The following is a 24,729-nucleotide window of genomic DNA, read 5'->3' as shown; positions in this document are numbered from 1 at the left end:
ATTTCTTTGAAAATCTAATATTGGCAAGAATTACTTTATTATTTCTTTGAAAATCTAATATTTTTTTCCTATAAAAAAGCCAGCTGGGGAAATGAGGCTTGGTTCTGCCAGAGTAAATAGTAGACTAATTGTTCTCCATTATGAGCACCCATGGTATAATTAAATGGTCCTGCCCACCACAGACTCTGGAGGGGTGAACTATGTGTTATCTAGGAAAAAAGTCCAGTCTTCTCCCTCACTGGCAAACATGAGTGATATAAGAAGAGATGATTGCTTCTTACTCTCTGGGACTAAAGGAAGAAAAAGATTACACAAAGCCTGGAAAGGATTATTCACCCAATATTTGTTGAGGGTTTACTATGGGACAGGAATAAATTCTCAAAAGGGACCAAAGAAAATATTATATGTAGTGAAGACATTACCCCTTCCAAAAGAAGAGAGATAATTTCAATTCATTATACTTATTCATTTGAAATAAAATACCTTATAGGGAAATACTTATATAATACATGTATGTGTATGTATACATTCATAAAAATACATACATGTGTATGGACTTCAAAAAGCAATACTGAGAATTATTTTTCTATGCAATTAACTCACATTTTTGCCTAATGTGGTAGATCGCAAAATAGCCACAATTCTTCAAACCTACCTGTCTGCATGCCCCTTTTATAACTTTGCAGCTTCTCCTATCACAATATGGCAGTTATTTTCCCTCTCCTTTGAATCTGGGCTGATCTTCTGACTTGCTCTGGCCAATAGATATGACTGAAGTAATGATATGCGAGTTCTAAGTCTAGGTCTCAAGAGGTCTGTATGCTTCTTCCCTCTCTTGAAACTGTCAAGGTAACATGTAAACAAACCCAAGCTAGCCAGCTGGATGATAAGATACATGTGGCCCAACAGCCCCATTGTCCCGCTGCCCAGCAAACAGCCAGTCAACCTCAGAAGTAAAGCCTCTCTGCTGCTGACCACAGATGTGAGAAAATATGATCAAAACTCAATGCTCAGAACAGCCACCCAGCTGAGTCAAACTGTTGACCCAGAGAATAGTAGGCTAAATAAATTTTTGTTGTTTTAAGCCACTAAGCTTTAACATGGTTTGTTAGGCAGCAAGAGATAAGTGATGCAACCAACAGGGGGATTTTAATATATGCATTAACCATGGAAGAATTTTTAGTAGGCCGCTAAATAATATTCTACTTATTTTTAAAAGTAAGGTTCTCATTCCTAAACTACAGTCCTTTCCTCTAGTGCTCACTGTGGTAAATACATAAGCAAGCTGTAGTTTAAATCTCAAATTCACACTTATTTACTAGGTAGACCTCGGGGAAGTCACTTGGCCTCTCAGGTTTTAGTTTGTCCTACCTTAAGAAGGAGATATGCTATTTCATCAAGTTTTGTTGGGAGGATTAAATAAGCTGACATAAGTAAATTGTCCATTACTATACCTGCAGCATAATAGACACACACATAGTAGTTCTTTTTCTTCCCAAGCTTTCTGTTTCTTTCTCTCTATTTTTAAGTGTGCAGTGATTCCCAGTGTCCCCCTCTGTCACTAATATTGGAACTATCACTTTGAAGCAGAGTTAACTAACTTTCATTCTAGTGGCCTCTCCCTTGCTTAAAACAACAATTTCCCCATGGGTTTTACACAAACTACGTTTATTACACATATAACATCTACCTTTAAAGAAATTATGTATATGTTTATATTGTATATATTATATATAGTTATAAATTATATAGTACACATATTGTATGTGCATATATGTGTAATTTGCTTATCACTACCTGAAATTAATGTGTATATTTCTATATTTACATATTTGATTACTTAGTATTATTTGTCTCACCCACAAGAACATCAGCTCTCTGAGGTTTTTGTGTTTCATATCCCCACCCCTGGCACAGCACCTGGGACACAGTAGACAATAAGTATTTGTGGAATGAAAGGATAATGAACAAATGCTTCTCAATCATTACTATGAAACAAATTTACACATCTGTGGAAAAACATTTAATTCAAAGATTCTTTTCAAATGCAATTTTGAAAGACATTAGAAAGAGAGAGAAGTAACATGACATGAAGGGATTTCACCTTTGCTTGCTTTATGCAGTTTGCCTTTTAATGGTTTTTCATCACAATGAGGATTTCCTAAAATATTTTCTCATCTAAGACTGAAGATTTCATTTGAAATTTTAAATAGTAACTGTAATTAATTATGTAAGTACTCTCTGTAGTAGAAACTGTTCCTATGACTTAAAACAGTTAAATTATAACTATGAACAGCATAATCAGACATATATACTCTGTAATAAAACTGATTTGAAAAGTTGGATTTGAATCTCATAGGGTAAAATTAAACTCTTTTGGAAACTCTTCTTATTTCTCAGTTTAAAATATATTTCAACTTGCTGTGTTCCCCGGAAAGAACCTATAAATCCTTGACCATGAAAACCCTTTTATTATCTGCTGTTAAAAACGATTTCTTTCGGGTAAATTGCACTCTCCAAGCAATCCTTTATTGCCTACATGACATATTATGGTCCAACAGTGGATCTAAGAATGGTTTGGAAACCTTAAATTGCTCTAAGCTTTAAAATCAAATGCTTAGACTAAGCCAGTTCATCTAACAAAAAGAGCAAGCAGAAGAAATCAGGGCAAAAAAAGAGGGAGAAGCAAATGCAGAAAACATTAACTTAGAAAGTCAGAAAATATGAATTTTTATAGTTTGGGGTTTCATTTCCAGGCCATTTCATCTAAAATGCTTTGTCTATCCTTCAGGCTGCTGTCATTGTATGAATAACAGGCACCCTAAATAGATTATGTGTAAACTGAAGACTATGGAACTTAATATGCACAAAACTGTCATAATTTTTCTATCAATTAGGATAAAGTTTATCTTTCCATGACTTCAACTACCACCTAAAGGTGAATGATGTCTAAATCTGTCACCAGTTCCCTTCTCTATCAAGTGTTCCAATGGTCCTCACCAAGTAAATGTCTTATCACCACCTTATCACCAACCACCAAGTCAACATGACCCACACAAAACTCAGTTATCTCCTGTACTACTTATCTCATCCCATGACAGGGTAACCCACCAGGCTCCCCAAGCAGAAGTCTTGCAGTTTTCCTTTCTCTCATTCTCTCTTTAACCACTCACCAGGACCTGTTGTTCTACCTTCAGATTCCAAACTTCTAAACATCTTTCACAATGTAGTCTCACACCACCTCCCCAGATCATTGCCTTTCATTTTCCCTTCATTCCTTCAGGCTTCTGAAGATTATTCTTCTTGGGAGGTGTTGATTTGTTAACAGGAAATATTTCCCAAACTCAATATTCCTCCTTACGTCAGTAAAATTGTGAATACATATAATATTACTCTTTCATCTTGGTGTTTCATAATTTTATGTATATTTAAAACTTAATTTATTGATTTTTTTAGAGAAACTATTTCTTCCATACCTTTGTTAGTTATATATACTTGTTTTATAAATATATTAAAAACACTTATAATGCATAAGTAATGATCTGCAATTTTTCTTCCAGATTTACAATAAAAGCTCACCCATATCAATTTTAAATAATAATGGCAAAAAAAGAGAAGATCCTTAGAAGAAATTATGATACTAAGTGAAGTAAGTCAGAGAAAAACAAATATCATATGATATCGCTTATATGTCAAATCTAAAAAAATGATACAAATGGACTTATTTACAAAACAGAAATAGACTCACAGACATAAAAAACAAACTTATGATTACCAAAGAGGAAAGACAAGGGAAGGGATAAATTAGGAGTTTGGGATTAACAGATACACACTACTATTTATAAAATAGATAAAAAACAAGGACCTACTGCATGGAATAGGGAACTATATTCAGTAACTTGTATAACCTATAATGTAAAAGAATCTGAAATAGAATATATATATATATATATATATATGTCTGACTGAATCACTTTGCTGTACACCTTAAACTGACACAACATTGTAAATCAACTATACTTCAATAAAGAGTTGTTTGTTTTGAAAAAACAAAAAAGACCCTTATAAACCAATGAAAATTTACACCTTTCCTAAAGAAACAGACATTTACAAGTGGAAAGTAAAGTTTCAACTCACTCTAACAATAAAAATCTTGAAATATCTAGGAGTAAATTTGAAGAGAAGTGTGAAGATATTGTATAGGGAATATTATGTAACACTACTGAAGAGTGCAATGTAAAAACTGAATGAAAGAAGAGTCAACATTTTTTCTTTGCTGTAAGAACTCAATATTGTGAAAATATCAATTTTCCCTAAATCAGTCCATAAATTCAATGTGACCAAAATAAAATCCCAATAGTATTTTATTTTACAAGTTATCAGAATTTTTCTAAAGTATATCTGGAAGAGTAATAAAGGAAAATTTTGAACAATAAAGAGTATAGAGCAAGAAAGTATCCTTCCAGATTTAAAAACGTTATTATAAAGCCAGAGTAATTAAAACCAATGTACCTGGACAGGATTAAACAGATCAATGGAAGCTTTGTATAGAAATCTAGTCAAATATATAATGGAAAAGCAAAGATGGCATTCCAAAACAATAGGGGAGAAATGATTATTGAATCAATGGACTTGGACAAGCTAGTATCTTTGAAAAAAAAACAAAAAACAACAAACCTGGATCCCTCTATCCTTTCCCAGAATAGCTTTTATATGAATCAAAGATTTAAATGTAAAAAGCAAAGATAAATTACCAAAAGGAAACACAGAAGTTTATTACTTTCTAAACATATTAATTATTTGTGGAAAATTAAATAATAAAAGAGATATTGGAAAAAATAGCAATACATGACAAAAAATTAAAATCCTTTTATATATGAAATAGGTTTTATACATATGAAATATTAATGAGTTCGATGGCAGATTAAAGAGTAATCTGTAATATGATGCCATTTATATAAGACTGTTTACCTATTTCTACACATCTATAAATGTATAGAGAAAGGTCTAGAAGAATATGCTACAAAGTAATAATTATTATATTCTTATAGGCATGGGATAAGATTTTTGATAATGTTCATATTCTTTGACTATATTTGCACTGTTTCAACTGTTTATAATAAATATTTATAATAATTATAAAAATAATAAAGCTATTTTAAGCAAAATTAAATTTGTATGGAATAATAAACACAGGAAAAAGCCAAGAGAATACTACAAAAGGAAAATAAACAAAAACTACTACTCCATATATTTTTTTAACATTTTTCTTGGAGTATAATTGTTTTACAGTGGTGTGTTATTTTCTGCTTTATGACAAAGTGAATCAGCTATACATATACATATACCCCATATTTCCTCCCTCTTGTGTCTCCCTCCCACCCTCCCTATCTGACCCCTCTAGGTGGTTGCAAAGCACCGAGCTGATCTCCCTGTGCTGTGTGGCTGCTTCGCACTAGCTATCTATTTTCCATTTGGTCTACTCCATATTTTTTAAAAGAGGATATAATTCACATACACATAAGAGAGAAACTATGTGAATTAGTGTTCAAAAAAAGTTCATTATTTATTAATCATTTATTATATTTCATTCTCAATTCATTCTCTGGTTTACCATGCAAATAAAATAATCATTTAAGATATTTATGACTCAATTTATTTGTTTATGACTGATATAAAGAAATATAAGGAACCATATTTTAGGCATAGGATAATGCTTAATAACCCTTTTATTAGAGCACTTTTTTTCACTAGAAGAGATTTAATAATTGATAAAAATGTACAAAAATATTCAATTCAGAAATGCTTTAGAATGTATACCACGAAGTCAGTACTTCTCAGTGAGTAGGGAAGGTAAAAGACTTCCTCAATGAAAAAAAGCAAGAAAAAGATTAGATTGTTAAAAAAAAAAAAAAAAAGACAACTGTTAAACAAATCGTTTAAGTCAACATTGATTTGTTTTAGACAAGGATATTGCAACCATCACTTAAGGTTTGGTGGCACATTCTTTAGTAGGTCCTTAAGGCAATATATTTAAGTTAATTTACAATTTGACTTGATGTTAACTTTTTAAACATCACCTCAAAATAATGCCCTCACAATAGCCTTTGTAAAATGTATTTAGAGAAACACGCGAAGACACATATTAGTCAAACTATAAAAAATTAAATACAAAGAAAACATATTAAAAGCAGCAAGGGAAAAACAACAAATAACATACAAGGGAATCTCCGTAAAGTTAACAGCTAATCTTTCAGCAGAAACTCTGCAAGCCAGAAGGTAGTGGCAGGACATATTAAAAGAGATGAAAGGGAAAAACCTGCAACCAAGATTACTCTACCCAGCAAGGATCTCATTCAGATTTGACGAATAATTTAAAACCTTTACAGACAAGCAAAAGCTAAGAGAATTCAGCAGCACCAAACCAGCTTTACAACAAATGCTAAAGGAACTTCTCTAGGCAGGAAACATAAGAGAAGGAAAAGACCTACAATAACAAACCCAAAACAATTAAGAAAATGGTAATAGGAACATACATATTGATAATTACCTTAGATGTAAATGGATTATATGTTCCAACCAAAAGACATAGACTGGGTGAATGGATACAAAAACAAGACCTGTATATATGCTGTGTACAACAGACCCACTTCAAACCTAGGGACACATACAGACTGAAAGTGAGGGGATAGAAAAAGATATTCCATGCAAATGGAAATCAAAGAAAAGCTGGAGTAGCAATTCTCATATCAGACAAAATAGACTTTAAAACAAAGACTATTACAAGAGACAAAGAAGGACACTACATAATGATCAAGGGATCAATCCAAGAAGAAGACATAAAAAACAATTGTGGCTTTATTATAGTAGGGCTCAATAGCACCACTATAGTTAAGGGTCTACCAGGTTTCTGTTAAAAACACCTATTTCTGAGTTCACCATAAAATATCACATTGTATTTAACCAGCTGGATAGTGCATAAAAAAGCAGTTTTATCCATTGCTGGTGATTTTTTTGTACTACTAGATATCAAAAACCTTTCATTATATCTTCAAAATCCAACTTCTATAAAGTAAGTCAAATCACCTCATGATTTAGACTTTAGGACAAAGTAGAGACACCTGCAGTTATCAGTAAATTGCCACCTTTAATCCATTCTGCAGTGCCCTATGAAAGGGTCACAGAAAGACAGTTATGACTGTATGAAAATATGATTCTTGATACAGAATCAAAAGTTATTTTCAATTTCCTTTGCTTTTATAAAGTCCACAATAACAATACGTAAATGCACTTTTTTTTTCTGTGTTATAGTTAAAACCCAGTGTTATTTCAATTGAACTTAAAATAGAATCCCTGGTCTGAATTAGGCTTTAAATCATACTGTAAACATATTTGGTATAATTTATTGATCATCATCCAGTTGCTCCAAAAGGGTCCTTCTGTGCTTTTCCTATTCCCCTGCACTCAGTTCACTGCCAGAAGTATCCCAATTACCAGAATCCTTTGCAGTCTTTTTCTCAGGTGATTTGAGTTTTGATTCTGATCTTTGTCTAGTTCTGTCTTTTTCACTTTACCGCTCTTTTTCTTTTTTATCCTTCTCCTGTTCAGCATCTCACTCTGGAGAGTCAGATTTATGTCTTCTCTTCTTGCTTTTCTTCTTATGTTTTTTTGATTTCTTGTAACTTCTCTCAGATTCAGCACTAGAAGAGTGTTCTGAAGCAGAACGAGACTCTGATCGCTGTCTTTTTTTCTTTGAATGGCTGTTGTCATCATCTAAATCTGACCCTGATCGAGAGCGGGGGTGTTTTCAGATTTCTTAGAATGTTTCTTATTCTTTGAATGATGATGTTGACATTCATGATCTTCCCAGAGAGCATCCAATTCTATTGGAGGAGTGGCTTGTTTCAACATACTCTTAAATGTAGATTCTTTTTGTTTCATCTTCCAAGCCTCCTCTTTTTCTCTTTCATGTTCACGGGCTTCTTTCTGCCTTTTCTAGTAAACTATTGAAAGCCAACTTAATATTTCCTGCATCTAATGTGGTTGATCTTTTAGTCAAACTGATTATTACCACAACGTCTTCAAAAGTAGTATTTACTTCAACTACAAATCCTTTATTCTTTAGAATGTCTTTTATTGTCTTCTTCTCATCATGATAACATGCTTTAAGATCCTCAACATAAAAGTTGAAAAGGTCAAGTGCAGTTGGTCCTGGCTGACCAAGCATATTAGTGAATCTAATGTCAGAACTAATTATTGGATACAATTCCATCCAAGATGACATAGCATGCAGTTGTCCATGTTCATGCAGTTCATCTAAAACTATCTGAAAAGATTCTCTGTTTTTATGCTGTCGTCTCCTTTCCCGAAGAAAACTCTTCTGTTTTTCTTCTTCTTCTTCCTTTTCTAAAGCCCGAATGTGTTCTTCAAAGCAAATTAACGCATCTTCTTTATCTATGTTCTGTAATTCTTTATCTTCTGCAAAAGTTGGATTATCCATCAGATACTGCTGGGCTTCAGACCAAGTAGTAGAGTATGTCACGTTAGCCATGTTGTCAAGTATGTTCTTGAAGGCTTCCCAATTTCTCTTTTGCAACTGCTTTGCTTGCTCCTTTTCTTTTTTTGAAAGAAAGAATAAAACATCTTCAGAGATTTCAAGATGATCATGTTCTGATATTGCATTCCAGACTTCCATCTCTCCAAACGTTTGCTCTGCTTTTTTGTATCTAGTTGTGGAAGTCACTTTCTTATGATTTTCAAGAAAATGCTGAGGATTCCTTAGCCTCTTTGTATTTGGAGCTTGCTTCTTCTTTTTCTTCTTTCTCTGTCTGGACTTTATAAGCATTAAGGGCCTGCTTTTTTTTCACTCAACTTTGCTAAAGCACTGTATCATGGATCATTAATGACCATTTTCGTAGTTTGCTCCCATGAAGCATTAGATGGTACCCACCTTTCTTTCAATAATTCTTTAAATGCTTGCTTTGCCTCCTCCTTTGTATTCCAAGTATATGTGGGTTTTTTTGCCGGTTGGCTTTCTTCCTCCTCCTTTTTCAGAGTAAAATCAGCTACAGTTTCCTGCTTAGATGTTTCTTCTCCCATATTACTAGACACTTCAACACTTTGATCCTGAACAGCAGGGGTACTAGTAAGTTGTGCTTTGATCCTGAACAGCAAGGGTACTAGTAAGTTGTGCTTGTTCTTCAGTCAAAACTGTTACTGTATTTTCATTATCTACAACAGTAGCAACAATCGAAGTAACCTCAGGCTCAGGAACAACTGGAACAGTTCCACCGACAGTACTGGAGGCAGAGGTGGAAGCACTGGCTTTGGCTGCAGCAGCAGCAGCCATGGTACTCATTGTGGTTGGAATTTCTGTTGTAAGAACTGGGGCTGTTGATGTTATGGCACACTCTTCTTGTTTACTGCTTTCTTCAGCTTTGATCATTGCGTGCAGGCTTGATTTTGTAATAAGACTTCAGCAACAATGGTATTCTCGGATCCTTCAAGATCTTCAAGTTCTTTAGGTTTGGCCCAGCGGGATTCTTTTGTTTGAGAATTGTGATAGGAAGGCTTTCCAGAGTGAGATTTGTACTGCTTCCAGGGCATTTGGATGAAAGTTGCTCAGCAGGAATTTTAAGATCATCTGGTTTCTCCCCAATAGACTGTTTTGTTTCAGTATTGCAATAGTAGGTCCTTCCATCAGGTGATTTATGTTCAGTCCACATTGATTTTGCACTGGGTGTTGTACCTGCTGCTACATCCATGTTATTTACTCCTGGCAGTAAGGCAGGCTGCATGGAAGCCTGACACATATGAGACATCATCATTCCAGGCATTACTGAAGACACCATTCCAGGCATTTGTCCCGTTGGTGGTCCTCCCATTGGGTGCATCATTTGGGGCATCATTCCATGAGGTACAGGAGGCATATTCACTCTCTGACCCATAGGATGCATTCCCACTGGGGCATAATGCATGCCGGGGTGCCCCATCATAAGGCCTCCACGCTCAGTCCCCGTCCCCAGCCTCGTTGTCGGACCTATTAGAGTAATTTTAAACTAAAATGTTACCTGATTTTTGAAGGACATGTATTTTATTAAAAGTTCTTTTCATTTAAAATTTTAATTTTTTTAAATCAAACTTAGATGTTTAATACTCAAAAATTCGTATAAATTTCAGCAAACTTGTCTCATCTTTTCTCTTTGTTTTTCTTCTTTATCAAGGAAAAAATCCCCTAACTATTCAATATATAGCTCTGCAGGGGTGCGTACGCCTGTGTGCGCATACCGGTACCAGAGGTTTGGAAATGCAAGTCACAATGTGTCATTAACTGCATCTCTCCTGTTATTTCCCAGTGGAATGACTGTACCTCTGGGCCATGCTTAACCTTAGATATGATACTTCTTCCAGCTCATATAATAACGATTTCACCTCTACAGTAGGCGATGGAGAAAAGAAAACATAGAAAATTAAGTTTTATGACAAAAAAAAATCACTTTCCCTTTTTGTAGGGAATATAAACTGATTGTGGAAACTATACTTTATGGGACAATTCATTAGAGGATATTATAAAATATATTCTAATTTCCAAGGAAAACTATAAAAGAATAAGAAGTCAGAAGGCTTTCTTGATAACTCCCACCCCTAGACTAAGCCAAGCTCCTCTGTTATAAACTTGTATTCATCACCTTGAGAATTACTATTCCAAGTCGACTGTAAGCTTTGAATGGAGGACTTGTATTTATTTTGTTTATAATAGTATCCTCAGTGCCTAGCATAGTGCAGGGCACAAAATACAGACTAAAAATTGTTTATGGAGTGCATGAATAATTAAATGCTCTGGGATTAAAATCAAAATTCTTCATAATGTATAGTTTTGTTTTTACACACGTACAAACACATATAATAACATGTATAACATGTATAACATAGTATATACTGTACTATTGTACCAATGTATTATGTATATGGAAACACATACATAAATTAAATTTTAAAGTCATAAATACATTTTCTAATATTTACTGCTAATGTATTATCTTGTACACCCCTGGAGTGAATGCTACCTCTACCATCACCCATCACTCCTGCCACTTTGAAGAGAACTGATCTAAAGAATTACAGACAGCCTCATTTATTGACTTATTTAATGGTGACAGAAAACATGCAAAATAAACAGGAATCTAGAAAAACACAGTCAGTGTCAGTCATAATTAAGAAAGTGGCCAATGGTACGAGACAGCACTAGTAAAGACCAACATTTGCATCTCAAAACTCTATGAGCCTCTGCTGAGCCTGTGCGTCCGGAGCGTGTGCTCCGCAACGGGAGAGGACACAACAGTGAGAGGCCTGCGTACCGCAAAACAAAACAAAACAAAACAAAAAACCACAGCTACAAGAAATTCAAAGATGATAATAAATGGCAGCTTAACAAATATGGCCATATTTCTTCTTCCAGCAATAGCATCTCTAGTTATAGTTTATAACCATAATTATGGAAGCTGATTAAACTGAGGTATGAAAGACTTCATTATATGTGAATGCAGAGTTGATCCTGTTTAGCACACATATGCCAATTATCACATGTATCTAAAACTCCCAGGGTTTCTCCTGACTCAACTGGAGTTACTATATTTCTTGCTAAATCCATTCTTTGTTATTCTTCATTCTTCATTCAAAACCCAGAGTTTTACATTTGGTTCTCCTAACTTTTACTGTTTACTCCTCTGCTGTCTAACTGTACCAGCCTTCCCTCCCCCATACCCTCTCTCTTGTACTCCCACCATATTTCCGCTTTGCTTCCTCTCTTTCTTCCTAGACTCGGATCTTCGATGTCTTACCTGATATTACTAAGAATTTAGCAAGAATCGTCCTTTTTCTAAATCACTAGTACAAGATGAATCTTGCACCTTAAATTTGAATGGAGATCAGAGTTAGAAATCCTCATTTCACATTTAAGAAAATGTGAACCAGTGTATTTTATACCTGTTCATTTAAAATGTCGCTGGCTACATGAGTTGAGGTTTTAAATGCATGTAATTAGGGTTCCAAGAATGAGATTACACAATTTTTTTTCAGTTTGTAATGGTCAGATGCTGAAAATTCTTTGCATATAAATTGTAAATTATAAACAGAAAGGCAGGGAATCGGGAAGGCAGGAAAGAAATCAGGGCCTGTCAGAGACAGAGGAGGAAGAGTGTAGTTTGATGCCATTGTAGTGCTTGAGAGAACAAAAGTGTGCTGCTTTTTGAGCTAAGGTTTTATCTTCACCTGTCTCCAGCTGTCAGACAAATGCACTGTCTGGGATGGGTAGACCATTAAGACATTTTAGCAGAGATGTGTTCATTACTTTGGCTAATAGGTTTCCAAGTTCCCTGAAAAAGTAATATTGGCCAGGCAGATTCTGATGAGGAGGGGATGGAAATACCTCTTCATTGAAGGGAGGCTAAGAAAGAGACAGTAAGGAAGGTCAGGAGCCTGTGTCAGGCATGGGGGAGAGTGACAGTGATGAGTCCAGAAAGCCCAGGGAATTATGAAGACTCTGTGTGCCTTGGAATGTCAGACTCCCCACTTACGTGGTTAGGACACTCGGGAGGGGAATGGCGTGAATAAGGTGAGGATAGACCTGTTAAGTCAGGGTGGAAGGGAAGATGGAGAATTCTGGGAAGGTACCAGTCATCAAGTCCAAAGGAGCTCCCAAAGGGAGGAGGAAATCTGGAATTGGAGGTCAGTGACAACAACAAGCAAGTTAGAGCCAGTGAGTTTGGAAAATGGAGCTTGGAAAGATACCTGAATTGCAGGTGTGATCTGCAAAATATCTAACTAGTACAGCATGAGCACCACCAATCAGAAGAGATGCCAGGAAGAGCAGTGGAAGAGTATTCTGGAGTCCAGCTCCTTTTGGGTATTAACCCTTTAGATGCTGGACTGTTCAGGGGCTCCCAGTGGACCAGCTAGTGGTGGGGCACTTGGGGAACTTGAGATGGGAGCTATGTATTTACTGGAGAAACATGGCTGAATAACTAAAATATATGTTAGAAAGTGGCTGCCTAGCCAGAACATTTCTGGGTTCCCCTTTCAGCAAGCAGGGACTGTATGACTAATTCTTGACAGAGGAATATGAAGGAAAGCGCTGTTTGGTTCACAGCTGAGGCAACTAAGCATTGGGAGTAAGATTATTCTCCCAATGATGACAGGGAAATCTTGAAGCCACAGGATGATGGAGCCATAAGATGGAAGCCCCGGATCCTTGAGTTACTACTTGAAGGAGGCCTTCTCAGGAGAACTGCCCAACAGGAAAACCAGAATTGAACTCAGCATGACTGAGAAATTAAATTTTATTGTATAAGCCTACTCAGTTTTTAGGATTTTTATAGCAATCAGCTAACCCTGAACAAAACACGGAATAAAAATACTTTAGCATTTTAACGCATCCACTTCGCACTGATAAATATGAGTAAATTTCTTAGTTTACTTGTCTCCTTTGAGAGAATGTAGAACATTCTGCAGAGACTTTTAGGTAACAATTAAAAAAACATAAATTTCTATGGTTACCAAAGAGGAAGAAGGGGAGGGATAAATTAGGAGTTGGGGATTAACATATACACACTACTATATATAAAATAGATAACCAACAAGGTCCTACTGTATAGCACAGGGAACTATACTCAATATTTTGTAATAACCTATAAGAGAAAAGAACCTGAAAAAGAATATATATATATATGTATATATAGTTATATAACTGAATCACTGTGCTGTACACGTGAAACTAACATGACATTGTAAATCAACTATACTTCAATAGAAATAAATAAATAAATAAATAAATATGAAAAGTATCTGGATCTTATGGTTTCATCTTTCCAAGAAATGAGAGGGTTTTTTTTGTTTGTTTTCTGTTTCTCTTACATTTTGGAGCATGAGTTCTCCTTCTTTTATAAAAAACTATAGGGGTTCCCATATTACATTGAAAAGTCCATTTTGTAAACCCAAAACCCACACAATCACACAGTAAACTGATTTCTCTAAGGGGAGATGCTCAGAGCAAAATCTCATTCAACCCTGTATCCAAGGGGGGTGCCCATAGGGCTCATCCAGTGAGTGCTTTTTGAATGAATGAATGAAGTCATTGCTACTAGAAAAGCAATGTGCTGAGGAAAAGTAAATTAGAAGGCAATTATGGAGACCAACCTGGGGTCTTCTGCTATTTAGCCTTATGATATAGAATTCTCTAGTCCTTATTTCTTTGAAGGACTTTGGTGACTTTAGAGTTTTGGTTTCTCATTTTCCAGGGAGAGAGCTGTGTGGCCCTGAGAAGGAGAGATCAGCTCATACCCAGAGAACTATTTTATATCAAAACTTAGATGAAAACTCTGACTTTCATAATTGAAGAGTAGTAGTATTTTCCCTTACTGTGGCACCTACTATTTTTGACTCTCAGTTGTTTTTAATCTGCAAAACTTAGATAACATTCATTTCACCTCACACAATGACTCTAAAGAGAGCATGAGGTGCTATCAAAGTGCTGTATTACACTCAATATCAAAGGAATGTGGCTACCTTCAATCTCCAGACCTATTTAGTCAACTCAGGGACATGTGTGCATCATTAAACCTGAGGGTTGGGATTATCTTTAAATTCAGTGTGTCATTAAAAAAAATCCTATAGTACTTATTTCTCCTGGACTCAACACAATTCCATCGGCTCTCGGATACTCTTGTGAGGCATAAACCATCAGCTAAAGTAATAACTCAAAGTTTGGGGGTAAGGAAGTTATTATTCCGTTCATCAGAAAAGAGCTGAAGTATCTTACCAGCTAAAAAGCTGGTTGTAGGGATTTTTCTCATCCCGAGTCCTGAATTTTCTTTTAATTGTCTTCAGTGCCTTATCCAATAGCTCTTCAAAATAGAGGATCTCAGTTTGACTTGAGATGCAGCTTCTAAAGAGGAACACTGAATTGAGTATAGCATGCACCTCCTTTATATCTGGATACTTCTGGGTGGATCTAGATCACCAATAATCACAGCCTGCAATAGGAGGTGAGCAATACAGAGTATGATCATCGTTCTCCGTAACTGACTTGTCACACTTTGATATAATACAGCAGAAGGCGCCAAGGGGCAGCTTGGGGAAAATTACTTGTGTGGCTCCTAATTGGATGTGTCAGCCGTGAGTGATTACTGGGCTCATGATTTAATGAACAAAGTAAAGCCAGGCTGGTGAGGCATGGGGCTGGCTTTCCCTGCCCCAATGAGTGGAGGTAGGGGGCAACCTTGGAAGGCTGGAAGCACAACTGAGAAGCAGGCAATATCGAGTTTGCCACCTTCTCTTTCCACTGTGTGCTCTGCTCTCCACTTACAGAGCTCCCTCCCAGCGGAACAAGCTTGGTGTCCACCAGTGAAAGGTCTGCTCTTTCCTCTCCCTAGGAGCTCACAGCAGGCCTGTAAGCCCACCAGTCACCATCGAGAGAACATCGTCTCTGCTTTGCTGGATAGGTGACTGGTATGAAGCTTGCAGCATTGACAGGGTTTTTCCTAGGAAATCTCATGTATAACAGGTTTCCTTAAAACTCATCAGAAGAGCCAAATCATATACTCATAGGTTCATTCTTTTAGAGAACCTTTATGGAGAGCTAATATGTGTCAGGCTCTGCCAAGTGTTAAGGATGTAAAGGTATTGAATAAACACATTGCCCACTGACCTTCAAGAAATGGAGACGGAAGCTGTTTCTAAGTGTCAGTGACAGCATAACACGATAAGTGCAGTGAGAGACAGTGCGAGGAGAACAGAGGGGGTCCCAGCTCCACCTTTGGATGGTCATGGGTGGCACCCCAGAGGCTGCCCATAACTCAAAGAAAACAGCTCCAAAGTAATCAAGCCTACCACCAAGGGAAAAATCATCGGGCTTCATCTTTCCCATAAAACCTATTCAAAGATTCCTCATGAGATTCTGTGCTGGGAGAATGTCCCTTAGGTTCCAGACACCAGATCCTGACCTGCCCAAAACACAACCGGCAAAGTGAAGGTACATGAAGTTCCTTTCTGGAATCACTCTCCTCTCCTGGAGTAGAGAAGACTTAGATCCTCACTTCAGGCCCTGCCCAACCAGTGTTGTCCACAGTATCTGCTGCCTGAGGCCCCAGGCCCACCTTGGCCTCATTCTGTCCCCTCTGGCCCCGAGTGAGCGCCCTCCTTCCCAACACCCTTGCCCCCTAATTAACTCCTCCTTGATTTCAGGACTCAGAGAAATGACCACTTCTTATTCCAGAAAACATGCTGCACTTCTCCCATAAACTGAGATTCTCATTTTCTCTGCTCCCACGATACCCACTGCTTGGTTACTTCTAATCTGACACAAATCACACTAATAACACTGACTTACAGTTTTCCTTTTGTCTGCTTGAAGAAGACAGATCTATCTCTTCTTCTCTGTACATAGCACCTGGCAAATTGTGGGTTTGCATAACACGTGTGTAGACTAGATAAATGGCTGGGTGGATGGATGAATGGACGAACGCTGTGCCCTTATTTTTCTGCTGCCTAACTAGGACCCCCCTAGTTATTCCACTCAGAGAGTAATGGGTGCTATGTTTCTTCTTCCATATTTCCAGTTAGTTGTATTTCATGCATCTGTAAATCTGAAGCATATTTTCTCTATTAGAAGCCAGACACATGATTGGTTATGGAAATGTGTGCTCTGCATATTCATGTAGGAGAGCTACGAGAGAAAATTAGAATCCAGTGATCTCTCACTTTGTATTCCGTGGCGTTATAATCAGCCTGAGGCACTTGTTGACACGCTGCAGCCGGATAAACTTTGCAGAGGGAGACCTGCTCCATCTCACCTGAGCCCGAGTGATTCTAATATGTCTACTGATGGCCTTGTAGCCGTATGCAACAGGCTTCCTCCAAATCATATCTCTTTTCCCTTTCCTAATATCTCCCCTGCCTTTAACACTGTCTTGGAAATAATGTTCCCCAAATGACAATTGCTTTTGATCATAAATCACTTACTTGTTAATATTACTTGATTCTCAAACCACTCAGTTTGGTTATTAACCAACAGAGAGCCGAATCAGCCCTTCATTTGTGCTCTGTAAATACGATGTTTAAGGATCAGGCTTTCTTCACTGTGCGCTCCTGTGTGACTTTCCCAATCTTCCTGGGTCCATTTTCAAATGTGACAAGACACAGAGAACAGAAGCTCGAAATGATGGCAGCTCAGCTAGTGCTGGTTATAACAATTTATCTTCATACTGGTCAAATATCTTAAACAATTTTAACACCAGATATAGCATGAAAATGAGGAACTAAATTATAAACAAAGAACCAGGAGAAATGGTTGGTATAGAGATATTTCTTTTCCCTTCCTCATTTTTCCTTTCAACTGGGGAATATCAGTGAGAGGGACACTCCTGGCCTCTCTCTTTCCCTCACTCAACTCTGCCCAGAGTGACTTATGTGATTAGTGGGTTTGGGGGAAACAAAAGCAAACAAATGAAAAATCTGCTTACAGAAGGCTCACTCTCTGCTCTGTTCCTCAAGGAGAGGCCTAGGTGGACCATTACCTTCCATTGCTGGGGGATAAGTCTGTCCAACTCTGGGGCTTTCACACCTAAGCCGCGCTCTCCAATATCTGCCTTATAATTAATAAAGGTGATTTTAAAATATCCTCCATCCGTTAACTATTTTGCCTTTTTTTCTCATTTTTTCTGACTCAGAAAGGAAAGAGAATTATTGTTCATGTTATTTATGTTGTAGAATTTCTGGAATATACGTCACTGGTGGTTTGTTTGCCAGAAGTGTGGTAATTAAAAATATAGGCTTCCTAGGCTTGTATCCTGGCTCTGCCATTTATCAGCTGTGAGCTGTATGTCCTTGTGCCCATAATATAATTCCTCTGTACCTCAGTTTCTCCTTTACAAAATGAGGGCAAAAATAATGCCTACTCATAGGGTTACTGGGAGTATACTAGCCTAACACATGTTTCTGTGAGCTATTTCTGTTATCATTAAGCCATGCCATTTGTTTGATGGAATGCCCTGGATGTCAACCTAATATTGATTCCAAACACAGTGAACTGTTTGGCTTGAGCCATTACTAAATCACAGAATATTAGAACCAAAAGGGACCCGAGAAATCTTAGCTTTAGATCCTAGTTCAATGGAAGATGAGATGGAGTCTCACAGCACAGAAGTAATTCACCCAAGGTTGCACATGGCAGGTCCAAGCCAGGATATTCCATCTGTCTGGACAACCTGGCCCATTGAATCTCCCTCTACCTTAGCTGCTGCTCTCACAATTATGATTTCTGTTAACTGCACTTCTCACATTCACTCTACTTGCCCATTTAATGCAGTTACTAAGTCTAGTTGCCAATCACATTGTACCTCCGAGGGTACAATACCAGGCCTCGATAAAATTTTCAGCATTGCAACAACAATAAAAATGAGATATTGCTCCCTGAGCCTCTCAGTATATTTTTCCTATTAGAGAAAGCTGAAGTCTGACTCGCCCAAGATAATTCATGTAAGAAAAAGCCCATTAGAAAAGCAGTGCTGTTGATTTACTAGCGTCCTTGTATTGCTTTGTTCTTTACAACGCAGACCATTTTTAAAGCCAGATATTTATTTCTTGATTGTTCTTCTAACCCCACTGCTTCCCGCCTAGGGAGCTCACTCTTCTGTTCGCAGCATCCCAGGGAGTACAAACTAAATATAGTATTGAAGTAAAATCCCTGCAAAGCTAATGAACTACTTTATGGAGATTGAAGCAGGAAACCTTTTCAGGAGCAGTGTTGCAATTACTTGGATGTGGCCATACAAAGGCACAATTTCAGAAACAGGCAATTTACAATAGGGAATTCAGAAGGTCACAAATGATGGCTCGAAAGGTAGAAAATGATTACTTTCAATCATGTATCAACCTGGATGCAGAATCAGACATTTTAATATATGTTTTCAATGGAGTGCAATTTGCCTAAATTTGCAAAATGAAAATGTGGCACATTTGCCAATAACTGGTCTGAATAACTAATTACCAATTACATACCACTGAGAATCTGATGCCTGTCATATTGTAACCTTAGATTTCTCAAGTATGGGAAAGGTGGTCAAGTATGTTAGCAGATAAAGTCATAACAGACAAAAGATCATTGTCCTTTAAGACCCTCAATATTAGTTCAATATGAAAATAATCTTTTTTGGTGAATTTAGGATAAATGACACAATGGATCAATAACAGTTAGCCAGATTATTTTTAGGCATGTTCAGCTATTCTGCTACCGGTGACACTTATGGCTATTTTTAGAACCCAGGTAAAGAATAACTTTTTTTTTTCTCTTTCTATATATCTTCAGGAATTGTTCTTCTATTTAATTATTTATAGAAACTGGAATCCAAGTTAAGTTGACCACAATGTTACCAAGTCATAGAGCTAACTGGATTCAGATTATGAAATTGAAACAATTAGCATCAATTTTCGTCTCTATCAAAGTGTGTTTAAATTAGCAAAGCAATACTGTTTTTTTCCCACAAATTATTGAACTTTATGAAGTAATATGTATAGAAAAACAGGATTTAAAAAAAGATCTTATTAATCATTTTACTAGAAATGGAGTCAGACAGCAGTCTAATAGATAACAGTGTGAGATCTATGAGCTATATTCAAATCCTAGCTCTGCCACTACCTAGCTGGGTGACTGTAAGGGAATTACTTAACTTCTCTGAAATTTAGCTATCTCTTATGGGAATAGTGATATTGACTTTACCTTGTGCTGTGTGGACTTCATCATGTAATGCATGTCAGATGCCTCACCCAGTGCTGGCATGCATGATAGGTGGAAGATATTCACGAAACATTAGTCATCATTATGACATCTGAGAACCCCAAGGATCAGGGAGGGAGCAGTTTTTAAGGAAACTTAGCTCCATTTTATATTATTAAGCTTGAGTGTCTGAGGAATGGAATTGTCTAGTGAGTCTCATGCATAGTATAGAGGTCAAAAGCAGATATTTACATTTCGGAGATATAAATAGGTCAAATGGATCATCTAGGAAGACTGAGTAGAGGTGAAAAAGAAAAAGATCAAAGGAAAAATCTAGGAAGTGCCGGGCTTCCCTGGTGGCGCAGTGGTTGAGAATCCGCCTGCCGATGCAGGGGACGCGGGTTCGTGCCCCGGTCCGGGAAGATCCCACATGCCACGGAGCGGCTGGGCCCGTGAGCCATGGCCGCTGAGCCTGCGCGTCCGGAGCCTGTGCCCCGCAACGGGAGAGGCCACAGCAGTGAGAGGCCCGCGTACCGCAAAGAAAAAAAAAAAAATCTAGGAAGTGCCAATATTTATGGGAAGAGCAGAGAGGAACAACTAATAAAGAGAACTAGAAGAAAATGGTCAGAGTTGAAAGGGGAATCAGGAGGGGCTGACACCACGGACCCCAAGGAAGAGCCAAGGAAACAGTGGCTGAGTATCGGGACGAAGAGGCCTGGAAATAGGTCTTTGTATTTAATACTTTGGATATCATTTCCAGCCTTAGTGTGAACCACTTCACCTGCCTGTGGGGACAGAAGCCAAACTGAATGGACGTGAATAGTGACTGCAACACAGGAAGAGGGGACTTTCAAGAGGGCTGGCAGAGAAGGGGACAAGGCGACAAGGGCAGTCAGCGCGGGAGGGAAATGAGCAGAGAGGGGGAAGCGTATGTATGGCCCAGTCTATCAACAGTTCACTAAAATCTGCTTTAGTGAAACATCCTTCTAAATGCACAGCTAGTCTCCATTCCCTAGCCTCTCATAGTTACGTGTAGCCATTAAGCTGATTCTTGTCAAAGGAATGTAGGTTGAAAATATATGCCAATTCTAAGCCAGTTTTTTTGTTTTTTTTTTTTTGGCGGTACGCGGGCCTCTCACTGTTGTGGCCTCTCCCGTTGCGGAGCACAGGCTCCGGACGCGCAGGCTCAGCGGCCATGGCTCACGGGCCCAGCCGCTCCGCGGCATGTGGGATCTTCCCGGACCGGGGCACGAACCCATGTCCCCTGCATCGGCAGGCGGACTCTCAACCACTGCGCCACCAGGAAAGCCCAAAGCCAGTATTTTTAATAAGTCGGTGCGTCTTCTGCCAGGTCTCAGGAAGCAGCACCTTCCTCACTGTTCACTTCAGGCCCTGACTCTACACCCTGGGACCCTCTGTCCTTGTTCCTCCATGGCCTCATCTGATGTTGGCATTGGACAGGATGCCCTCCTAGGGAAATGCAGTTTTTGCAACCCACTTTCTATTAGTATCAAGGGTTGTTTTAAAAAAAAAAAAGTCACAGGCTTATTTTTGCCAGTGCCCTGGTTTCTATGGCAATATAATTTCCTCGAAAACTAAACAGGTTTCTAATCTTTTTGTATCCAGTCAAGTCCAAAGTTCTTTCCTCGACATAGTTCTCAAGAACGCTTTATTACAATTAATTTTTTTGGTACCTTAGGAATTATATACAGTTTTTAGCTCTACCAGGAAACTAACAATTTCTGTAACGTTTTAAAATAGGAAAGTACGTCCTAATTCCAAATGATGATGTAAAAATTAACGTCTGGAAGTATGAACAACACATTTTTAAGATAGAGATTGCATATAAGATAAATGTATGGGACTTGTTTTGAAATTGTTGGAGTAAAGTATGATGAGGTTATTGGTGTGTTTAGTCTACCTGGGGTTCTGAGAATCACAGATGCTGATATTGAGGTGGAGATCAGTTAGGTCACAATCCCATAATCTCTTCTCTTGTTATATCCAGATGGGTTCCTGTCTCTCTTAATGACTTTTTTTTTCCCCTTGGGCTTACTTGCCCTATAATTGGCAGGGCTCATTCTTACACATTCTCAGATAAGAGAGTGAGAACAAGGGAAAGTCTGATAGATAGGACAGTGTGGAAGCAGCCCTCCAGCTCTCCATCCCATTGACCACGGACGGAGCACAGTTGCTCCAGCAGCACCCCCTGCCTCTTTAAGGGTCAACTCATGTCCTGCTCACACAATTAACCTTGCTCTGATAAAAATCTGAGAAAGCATGCTGGATTCTCTTATATGAAGTTGATTACAGGTGTTGACAACCAGCCTTCAGGAGAGATCAAAGGTGACAAAAGCAATTTATTCACTCACATGACCCTAGGATGCTTGGTCTGATGGGATAAACCATAATCCAAGGAAAGATCTGATGAAAAGATTTATTTCCTTGTTCTTAAAACCTTAGTGCAGAATACGAACAATGTAACTCAATGAAAATTATTTTTTGGAAGCTTCCCTGTTACACAATTGGAAAGTTAGTAAAATTACAATATTGCACCTGATTCCTCGTTTACAGTAAAAGAATTGCTGTTCTCATTTTGTAACGATAAGTGCAGCTAGCATCCTATGGAAGAGGGCACCTACTCTGACAACACCGTCCCTGAAAGACATCTGATATTTTATTTTGTTCTTCCATGTCAGGAATTCTTATGCCATGCTAATGAGAGTATTTTTAGTCATATATTTCAGCTGCATCTTATATACACCTGAAGCAGGGCAGCTTCAAATAATAACAGCACTAAGCAGCATAGTAATTATTATTTATAATTACTTCCACACGGTAGGTTGGCTCATAAATTTTAATGGAGCTCTTTCCACAGTGGTGATAGCCAACCTTCCTGGCATTTGTGGGATAAATGTTTATCCAAATAAAAATAATGTGGTAGAGTAATTTCATAGTCAGCCTGAATCCTCCCTTTCTCACTCTCCCTAGAGGTCATTTTAAATGCATAGAATTGGAGGGGAGGGAGGTGATGGTTATCCTACTTTGGAAGTTCTGATGTCCACACACTGACTCCTGATATTCATCTTCCTGGCAGAGATGTAGTTTGGTGCAAAATAGCTCCTGGGCAGGCAGACAAGTTTACTGCCAGCAGCTGGAAGCTCAGTTCTTTCCAAGAGCCAGGTAAGAGCTTGACTCCAGAAAAGGAATCAGGAGAAGCTTCCCTCCTTTCTCTCCTCTGGATTCATTGTTAGCTGGAAAGGGGGTGAGAGAGAAATCAACCGCACTTTACAAAGACACTAGAAATAGAATGTGTCTTTGCAAAAAGAATGCATAGCATGAGGGGATTTTTTACACTATACCTATATGTACAGTCGATTCCATTTATGCAATGAACTTCTCTAGTACCTTTAAAAATCACCGATTATTTGACAGAACCTGGGGACACAGAGATTGGAATCCCTGATGATCAAACATTGTTGGGGAAGGAAGAGGAAATATCTTTACAATTATAAAGTAGATCCTCGAGGATTGAAAGGATCTTTGAGGATTTTATTTCATCCAGTGCAATTAACGTATATATGTTTAAGAAGACATTGTTGGAATTTTAGTTCCTCCAAAAGCAGAGCCTGAGAGAACGTAGAGCAGGTAGTTTTGGGGGGAGGTGATGCTGGGAAACAGGAGTAAAGTAATAGGGAGAATGAGACAGGAGAGGAGGAAAAAAACGATGTAAGGATGTATTATCAGGGTCATTGGCATGAGTGCGGGGCTCCCAATACTGCTATAATCTTCTGAAAAGCATACAGAAAGTTTTCCAGAATATTCCATCTAAAAGATAACAGGCTAGAGGATCCATACCCTGGCTCTGATCTCTATTAATTGAGGGCTATTATGGGGTTGGGGGTGATTCACAGCCCTGAACTTCCTGGCTGTGCTTGCAAGCATGGACCTGGTGAGTTGTGCTGTAAGAGAAGGCCCTGGGGCAGAGAGCGAAAAGGCATGCGTGATATGCCTGAGGTAGACCACTGAGCGTGCACAGATTTGCCCGCTGCAGCTGAAAATCAGAAGCAGGCCAAGGAGATGGGTGGGGGCCTAAGAGCATCTGCTACTCACAACCACTTAATAAGGAAAGACCATTTTAGAATGATGATGTCAACTGCATGAAGAGCTTCTAACAGTGTTCCCTATTCTTCCTTTTAAAGGTGCGCACACATCTAATGCCCCAGGTGACATACATCATCTGTTTCATGCTATATTCAATTCCAAACTTTGAGTCTATTCCGACATTATTGCTCCACAGGTCTTTGCTGAAGTTTCCATTATACTTAAGGCCTAACACATCGGCTTGAGTTCTAAAATGGATTATAATTTCCAAAGAAAAAGGACATATTTATGATTTCATAATGGTTTTGACATTAGTATGGCTTGTTTTTTGAAACAATCATTTTAAAGGAAATAATTGATAGATGTGGCTCCATAAAAATGAGAGGAAAAGAAAGGTATGCCCCAAATATGCCATAAACAAAACTAAAGGCAAACAATTAGGGGAAAAAACTTATTTGCAAGAAAAACAAGTTTATGTTCAGGAAAAAAGTGTCACAAATCAGTAAGAATAAAGATATATAGCTGAAAAGTTAGTAACTTATGTAAGAAAAAATGCAAGTGGCAAAGAAACATTTGAAAAAGACAGTCCAAGAGACGAAAGTGAAATTACAATAAATGTAAAATTTGCAATCAAAAGAATGATCATGCTATCTATTACAGGTTCAGTGAAATGGGCATCTTGTGCCCTGTTATTGGGAGTGTAGAACTGGAGCATTTCTGTTATGTCAACTTGGCATAACAGAATTTACAAAATTTTAAATTTAAAATGTAAAAACCAAGAAATTCTATTTCCTACGATTTACCCACCCACGTAAAGAGGTAAATTCGGTAAAGAGGTATCAATGCAAATTCCCATC

The 24,729-nt window shown here is 37.9% G+C and overlaps 1 protein-coding gene and 1 pseudogene across 2 annotated transcripts in view; both read right to left on the bottom strand.

Annotated features, from left to right (window-relative positions):
• Positions 1-24,729, bottom strand: part of RAB3C (RAB3C, member RAS oncogene family) — a 302,467-nt gene that overhangs the window by 220,234 nt on the left and 57,504 nt on the right. The window lies entirely within an intron of this gene.
• LOC131754633 (pre-mRNA-processing factor 40 homolog A-like) lies at positions 7,384-9,995 on the bottom strand (annotated as a pseudogene).

Source organism: Kogia breviceps, chromosome 4 (genome assembly GCF_026419965.1).
Source record: "Kogia breviceps isolate mKogBre1 chromosome 4, mKogBre1 haplotype 1, whole genome shotgun sequence".
In the NCBI taxonomy this organism is placed as follows: Eukaryota; Metazoa; Chordata; class Mammalia; order Artiodactyla; family Physeteridae; genus Kogia; species Kogia breviceps.
The sequence above is the reverse complement of the archived record's forward strand: the minus strand, read 5'-3'. Positions and strand labels throughout refer to the sequence as shown.